The following is an 8,812-nucleotide window of genomic DNA, read 5'->3' on the forward strand; positions in this document are numbered from 1 at the left end:
ATAAATTATCGGCCTTTGTTCACGTTTGTCAGGATATCTTCACTTCCAGGCCCTTTATCGGAAATCTGAGACACGGTCTTTCAGATATATTCATTCACTGTCCACAGGTGAAAAATCAGGCTAGTCTGTCCAGGCGCCGCCGACTTATACTTATTTGAATAATGTACGCACTGCCAAAAACGGAACTGAGAAAATCGACGATTTGTGTAAACGATTGTAACGACCTATGCGTCATACATTGTGACCAAGAAGTCCGACTCGCGCACTATTTTCTGCGAATTTTCTTACACCAGGACTAAGTTGAAATATTTAGAGTAAGTTTTGGGAATTTTGAATATGTTTAGGATTGCAGATCGTGTGAAAATAGAAAGAAATTATACACTGACTGGCAAATGCTTAGTGCCAGCAGTGGGTGGTATTTACACAACAAACACAGAGGGATACTTAGCGATTTAATCCATTTTTGGAACGTTTAACTAGTAGATTAACTGTATACTGTTGTCTCAACGGTTACAATCTGGTTACCAGAGTTCACAGTCAAGACGAAGACGTCGAAACTTGCGTAAAAAAGTCTATCCGATCGAGACTTATGTGCTGTCGTCGCGCGATTGCGTCGGGCATTCACTAAGACTCAAGTTGTCTACTTCCTGTCTCGAGATCGGCAATTTATGCATGTTCTTTGTGAAAAATGATTGTCAAGTTCATGTTGCGGCGACACTGTGCGAACGGGACGTCAGTTGCTAGTTTTCCTACCTCAAGATGAGACGAACACATGTAACTCTTGACAACATAAAATGTCTGTTGTATTTTCTTAGCTTTTGCACAGCACTGCAAACTTGTCGCCCTTCGTTACGACAGGAGAGATTGACTCGTGTTAATTTTTTCAAACTTTATTTATATGTGTTCTTGTACCGATTTTATCAAACTAATAATAATCACGCCGTAGCCTAGAACAGTGCAGGCTGTCATCGACAGCGTGTTCCGAGAGACAGAGTATCGACTAGTCTACAGTTGAGTCACTCGACTTGCGCAATATCAGCGCACACATAATTATTTCGGAGATTTTCACTTTAAGTCAAACTTTTGATGACTGACCTCATATAGTAAAAATTGCTAGTTTCAGCACTTCTAGAAGTTGAGCCGGGTTTGTTTTACGTTCAGTGTTGAGGTCCAGCTAGCTGCTGTGGAGTCTGCTGGTAATTGATAAGTTTAGACAAGACGCACACAAGAATCATTTGTGAACCCTCGCAATTCACGTTTGACGTAATTTAATTTTTGGTTTATATTTAAAGAAAGAAAAAGCATGAAATAAAAAAAATATTTGCATTTCGTTTCGAAAAATTAGCAGATCGGTGAACTTGCTCTTGTGAATCTACATTATGTGTGTATGAACTCCTGCACTGGCTTGGGAAACTCCTTGACATAAATGTCGCGTGATGTCGGGTACGGTGTTGTTCAAGGTTTCTCAGCAGACACGAAAAGACTGCACGATAGAAAACTCGAGTTTAAAAATATAAAAGAACACGATACTAACACCAAGCATGTACAGCAAGAGTGATAAAATTATCGCAACTAACAGAAGTTTCATCTCGCTCAGGCTAATTTTTGGACTCGGGTATGTAATCAGCATAGCCTAATATGTTCGAAAAGCAGTGTGTCAAATACTTTCATAGTTGTTTGAACTGAGCACGTCTCTTCACTGCATTCTTGATCGTTATTGCAGGGAGTATGAGCCAAAGTAGGACTGTTTTACATTTAAATCGACCTTTGCGCACGTTCCCGTCTTTTTCAGGTCCGCTCTTGTGGATCTCGCTTGCTTTTTCGACGGTACGGAGCGCGAGCGCCGGCTTTGGTCTGCTCGACCTCCAGCATGCGGAGTTCAAAACGCTGAGCCTAACGTTGAAGCTAGCGCATGCGCACTATACCGCAAAGCCTATACATAATCTCTGCGTGTTTATCAAAGATATCGTGGTCGGTAATCCGCGACCGTTAAGACAAAAGGGAAATAATGGCACGCGCTGTAGCTGATAGTTTGCCATTTTAGTAACATTTCAGGAATTTCCCGGTACGATGTGACCCAACACCTTTCCCCAAAGAAAGACCATGTGTCAGTGGTTCGAAATTTGAAATAAAAAAAAAATTGCTAAAATTGACCTTTGAACCTGAGTCGCATCGTTAAACAGATCATAATAGTCTTCAAATTTCAAATGTTTTCTAACACAAACATCTTTAACCCCTTTATTTTTTTTCGTCTCGGAAACGGGAGTTCGAAAAGCATACACTTTCGAGCGTATGCCAACAAAATCAAGAATAGGTTCACCATTCAACTCATCTTTAATTTACCTATCACTTTTTTATTAATCTTCGGAAAGTTGGGGGCCACCATGGGTCCACTCATCCCACTAGTATCATATATAGACTTCTCACCATTCTTTCAACATCTTCCCGAACTATATCATTGAAAGTTACGTCCGGGTCGGGGAGGGTATTGGCACACTGTAAACAAAACTGTCAGTATCCATGTAGGCTAATCGTATTCCAGGGAACTTGACCCGAAAGTAATTGTAATGCGTCTCATACATTAGCAGCTTAGAAAGTTCAAGCACCGCCGCGCCAATGAAAACTGGTTTTACATATCTATGCTCATCCGTTTTCAGTTCCAGTAGGGCACTGTCGCAGGAATCGCCATCCTCTTCGGAAGTTATGAAAGTTATATGTTTCATCTTTGGATTATACTTCTGAATCTTTTACGTCCACTATCCGTGCCGTTCCAGTCCGAAACAAATTTAAAGTCTCTGTACTTTCGAACATCTTCTATTGTCTTACCGAACATTGCATTATTCATCAGCTTATAGAAATTCTTTTCGAAATCTGTCCTCCCCTTTGCCCTCATTTTAGTGTTAAAGTCTATATATTTCGCGAGACATGGAGCCTCATCGAAAGCAAGCACCCGATAAATCTTTTCAACCGCATTCCCATCCGAAGATAGAATTCCAGCAACTTGTAGTGTAAGACATAGGACTCTCTATCCATCACACTTGTAATCAGTCGACCGCCCTGCCTCGGAAATTCATAGTGATGCGGTGCTAATGGTAAATCGCTGTGTTCTTCATGTAATTCGGCTGGGTATTCTAAGTCTACTTCTAGAAAACTTGGTGGAAAGGTGGCGCCAGGTCCCCACGCTCCGCCAGCTCCGCCCCCCGCTCCCCCCTCGGCGGCCCATTCCTCCCACTCTTCCATCGTCATCCAATGAAGTCCGCCCGTAGGCATTGGTTGACTCATTGCCCAGCCGTAGAGATTGTTTGCATCGAGATATTTTATTTCGGTCACCGGCTTCTCTGGATCGTAATTCCCGCCAGCTCCGCCGGCGACGGCCGGATGATTTGTCTGTAAATAATGAATATTACACTGGCTGATACCGCCTCGAATCCCCCTCTGTACGAAATTCATCTGCTCAGCATCTTGAATGAGCCCAAATTTATTACCTGTGTAAAGTAACATAGCATCCCATGTCAAGCCGGGCGCTGACATATAGTGGGCTGGATCTAACTTGTACGCTTCTAAACATGTGTCACGGAAATTTTCGAATATATTTGCAAGAAGTAGAACGTCAGTCTCACAATAGAATTCCATATAATCACGAATCGTCTTACATCCAACTTCGTCCCATACTCTTAATGCATGTTCGTAATCAGACTCCGAAATCCCCTCTTCCGTCAATTCGCTATAAAATTCCTCCCTCTCCGGGAGCTCACCCTCTCCCAGTCTGTCAACCGAGTCTAAATATTCGTAGGGGAAGAAACCTTTCGCCCTTTGAATGTCCGGGTATGAAAGTGGCGCCGCCGTCCACCCGTGGGTCTCCGGCACAGTTTTTGCCAACTTCGCCAATGACCCCATCATCAACTGAGCACTGTCCATAAACTTTATAGAAAAGTGGCGTCTCTTTATCTCCCTCTTCCCATCGACAACAATTGAGGCGTGAAAAATAAATGTTTTCGAGAGGCCCATAATTCCACCATTGCCCGTCTTAGCTATTAAATTTGGCTCTTGTCCGGAACCCCCTCCATCTATTTCATGTAACTTTTTCAAAATAAAAGAACCATCGTATCCCTTGAGGTTGTGAAAGTAGATAGGAATGGTTCTCGACGGCCGGCATCCTTCGCAATAGAAGGTCGCCTCCTCCTTCACTACTCGGTATCCTGCCGGCTCTCCACATGCAATACAGACTGGATCACATCCGTCGCGCCGGTAATTAGAAGGATCCCTCATCGGTATTATTTTCCAATAATACGATTTCGAATAATACTCGGCCCGTTCTTTCATATCCTTTAGAAAGTCTGTAACACAGGAGAGACCTGTGAATGTTCTTTTACCATAAACAGTGGGTCGGCCCGGGCCTCGTTCCGAAGGGGTCCGCGATCCTCCCCACCCCCGTTCCACCATAACATACGAAAGACAAATTGGAATGTGTCGGCCGTCCCCTTCTCAATAATTGCCTCAGTATCTGCATAGACGACGTAGGGGGCGGGGACCTTCTTCCGATGTCCTTCGAATTGACACACTTCCTTAGGAAAAACTGGCTGGGCGTCGTCTGTTCCACAGTACACCTGATGTATTTCTAATTCTTCTGTTGACTTAAAACCTCTTTTACAAACCAGGCAAATACACTTCCTTCTGCGCTCATTCTTTCGATTAGTACGAGAATTACGAAGGCGATTTAACGCAGTAATTGGTATGAAGTGGCACCTTCGGGCTTCGCCAACTATCAGTAAGATATTTGCTATTTGATTCCTATCGGCTCCGCCTTCGGAACGGGCTCCGCCTTCCGTTCCGTCAGGGGCTCCGCTACAGCTACTATATAACACATTTATGCCGGACGGATCGGGATCATTCTCGTAGATCTGAAATACTTGAAGTTTGACGCTCGGATTTTGCTGCTCGAAGCGCCTGAATACAGTCAGATCGGCGGGCGTGGGCGTGGGTATTCCCTCCCAACAGTAGTCAGCCATAAATGGGGCGTACGTATTCCATTTTCTCCTTACCTGACCACATTTCTTTTCACGAAACTCGGGGTCGGCCAACTTTAAACTTGCTACGATGGCGTATTGAAACAGTTCTCGCTGCCCGAAGGTAGCACCAGATCGCTCACACAATGCTTATTTTTTAACCATCTGGGAAGTTGGACTGCGCCAGCCCCCGGGCCAGCCCCGAGTAAAACTTCTACTAGAATTACTTCAAAATTAAGTATCTCCTCGAGAACGAGACCAGAACCCTCAACATTTTCAATTGTATCAAGCATACGATCGTAGCGATCTATTAATTGTTGCCCCACATCCGATCCTGATCCTCTTACATCTTTTGTGTATGTATCATTTAATTTAACATACAATGAACGCGATTGTGTATTACCAGTTTTCGGATCCGATAATTTGACTTCCATTTCGGTATAAACAGAGTACATCTTTCGTTCCGTTTCTTTGACCATACCTTCAATATCCACCAGCTCCCCGATATCCTTGACTCGCTTGACTTCAGGAAATTTTTTTTGTAAAACTGCTCCCTTGAATGCTGTATGTAAACTGGCCATCTTTATGATATATACTATCCTAAAATTTTTTAAAATGAAAAAAATAATTATTCTATGATAGGTCATCAAAATCCACTATAATATTTTTGTCAGCATTTATTTGTTTATATATCTCACCTAATCTTTCTAAGTCGACTATTTCTTCCGCATCTTGAATTTCTGGTTTATTAGGCGCAGCACAAAATATTAATCTCTCAACAGTGAAAGAAAGAGCACGCTTACTTAAGCGCGGTTTAAATGCTAAGAATTCTATCTTACTACCTTTTCGGATATTACGAGGTACAATAGCAGGATTTTCTCGGACTGGTAGTAACGGACTCACTGTTTTAAAACCGCAGTCAATTTCTTGAACCATATCAATACATGTAGCGAAATCGTGAGCCCCTCTCCCTCTCCCTCTTTTAAACTGAAATTTAAAATACGCCACTGGCTGAGGCCCCTCGCTCCCTCGCTTCTGATACACTTTAGATGGATTGTAAAATCCGGTCTTGGAGTGAGCGGCCAGGCTTGCAGCATAACTTTTAGCAGTGCTTGCATCGAAACTTTCACCTAGGGTACGGAATATTATTAAATCAGTAAACTTTTGAAGACTCGGTTGCCAACGGACACACACCCCATCGCATGTAGCAGGATCACCTCCCGATCCATATTTAGGTCCGATGTTGAAAACCACTTCTAGCTCACTGTCTACATATATAATAGGATCTACCAAAGATTCACCAAATATGAGTTTCCCTTCGTCACTGATTTGAATATTCTCTTCTCCGGTTTCAAGTATTTTTATTGCAGTTGAAATAGAAAGGATTGTCATTGTCTTATCGTATATATCTTAATAAAAATAATTTTAAAAATTTTTTTTCTATGATATAGTATCCTAAAATGTCATACATATTCATAAATGGACCAACTGGAAGTGGTAAGAGTTACGATGCAATAAATTTGGATCCGTATCACGTACCAGAATTTGACACTAGTTTTTCCAGCAACATTGCCGACTTTTATAATGGGCGCCACGTTTCGATTGCCGATTTTCAAACCAGTTTATAGAACATACGCTTAGTTTACAATGTCAGGCTGGGAGGAGGAGGAGGGAGGAAACCCCCCTCCCTTCAGAACAATACATTATTTGTGACTCTTCCATAATTCAACATCTGACTTTTTCTCGAATCCGGGGCGTTTCCACGGAGTGGGAAGAAAAAAAGATTGTTTCTAGAGCATTTGACCATTTACCCAGTTTCATTATCATATTCAAAGATATGCCTTGGGATTATTGCAGGCGGAATGTGTTGACTCGAGCCAGGTCGTACGAAATAGCCGCCTTAGAAGAACTAGAAGAGATTCACAATAAGTTCAAACAGACTTTCTTAGAAATTTGCCACGACTACAGACTTCCATGTTTGGTAATTCGGAACGCTCTTACCCCCCTCGTTCTCAAGAATATACTTAATCCAACAATTGATACCGAGACAGTCGGACCAGTAGAATATCCACGAGCTTTTGACTTTGGAATTGCATGGAGCGGCGGCAGCCAGGGATTTTTAATAGACGGTTTCAAGGAGGAGGAACTTGAAAAAGCGTACTTCCCACCTGGTCAAGAACAACTAGAACAACCTCGAGTCTCACTAAAGAACCTACACAACTTCTTAAACGCTTGTGAATCTGTGTGTGCTTATAATGCTTCGTTTGACCTACGAGCACTTGACATTATGAAAAGGGGGACTTTGAAGTTACTTGTCTATGGCTTATGTCAGTTGTGTACATTATACTTCAACCAGAACTTATCGATAAAGCTGAAAAAGGGGGACTCGAGAGAACGGACTGTGGTAACATGAGAAGTCGTTTTGAAGATCTTGCAAACTTAATATGTTCAGGAACTGAGGGGGTACCACCTCATCCACATACTGCCGAAAAAGATGCAGTAAGTGAACATTACTTACGACAGTACATGATAAATACTTGGCCAGGTGGTTGGAAGCGGGGTGGTAAACTGACACTTTCGGCTTTCAAGAAATTAAGACTTTTTCCATGGTACTTATTGAATAACTTTCGTAAATACTTACGTTAGTACTTACGTAGTACTTACGTAGTACTTGACAAGTACCATGGACAGGAACTTACGAAGTTCTAATAACATTTTCCTCTGGCTCCCACTATTGAAACTTTCTGGATAACCTTTCCATTTTATCAGATAATATTTCTTTCCTCTAATTTTTTTCGTCTTCAAAATTCGTTCTACTCTGTACAGCTCGTCGGCTCCCCGGGCGCTCTGAAGTTCATCAGAATAGAAAGTGCCGAGTATTTCCTCTCCATTCAGATCTTTTATTTTGTAAACTGGTGGTGTTCCCAGCCAGCTGCGTACACAACTTTTGAAACTACGAAAATCTCCTCTGTCCAATTTGGTAAATATCCTTTCTTAAAAGTGGTCTTGTATTTTGTAATTCGGACCCGTTCTCCCCGGCTTGAATTCAGGGTTGGCTCCCCGGCTGCCAACTCAGGACCGAATAGTGTATAAAATGCCTGCCAATCGTTCTCCTCTGTTACGTCCCTGGGTTTCATTTTGATACTTCCGTGAACGGTGTTATTGTAATTCTCAAGAAGTTCTGGTAGAATAGAAAGCCATTCACGTGTCTGTTTATATGTGAAGTATTTCCACATCATCGTCTTAAGAGTCCGATTAAAACGTTCAACGACGCTAGCTTTTTTGTCACTGTAGGTGTGAAACCAGTGAATTCCCGCCTCCTGGAGCCACCCCTGCATTTTTCGATTAGTAAATTCCCGCCCCTCATCTGTTTGAAGTTTGTCGGGCCTTCTCCCGGATTTCTTAATCACGTCTTGTAGCGCCTGTAACGTATCATCAGCCGTTTTTGACTGTATCGGCCTAGCCCAGGCATATTTACTGAGCACATCGATTACTGTTAGCATGTATCGAATGTTACGATTCTCTTTTGCAAACGGGGGAGGGAATTCCACGAGATCCGCTTGCCATTGAGAGTCTATCGATGTTACGAAAACGCGCCGGCCGCCCGAACCACCCCCACGAGTACGAGGTACCGGTTTATGTAGATTATAAGTTAGCTGAGTTTTTAACCACTCCTGCACCTCTTTCTTGGTCACTTTCAGTCCGCTGGCCCGTGCTGCGTCATACAATTTTTGTACACCTCCAAAACCAGTTTTCGGGTTGTAATATAATTCTCTAAGAGTACCTTCGGTAGAACCTTCGGGCGC

Source organism: Ptychodera flava, chromosome 1 (genome assembly GCF_041260155.1).
Source record: "Ptychodera flava strain L36383 chromosome 1, AS_Pfla_20210202, whole genome shotgun sequence".
NCBI classification, from domain to species: Eukaryota; Metazoa; Hemichordata; class Enteropneusta; family Ptychoderidae; genus Ptychodera; species Ptychodera flava.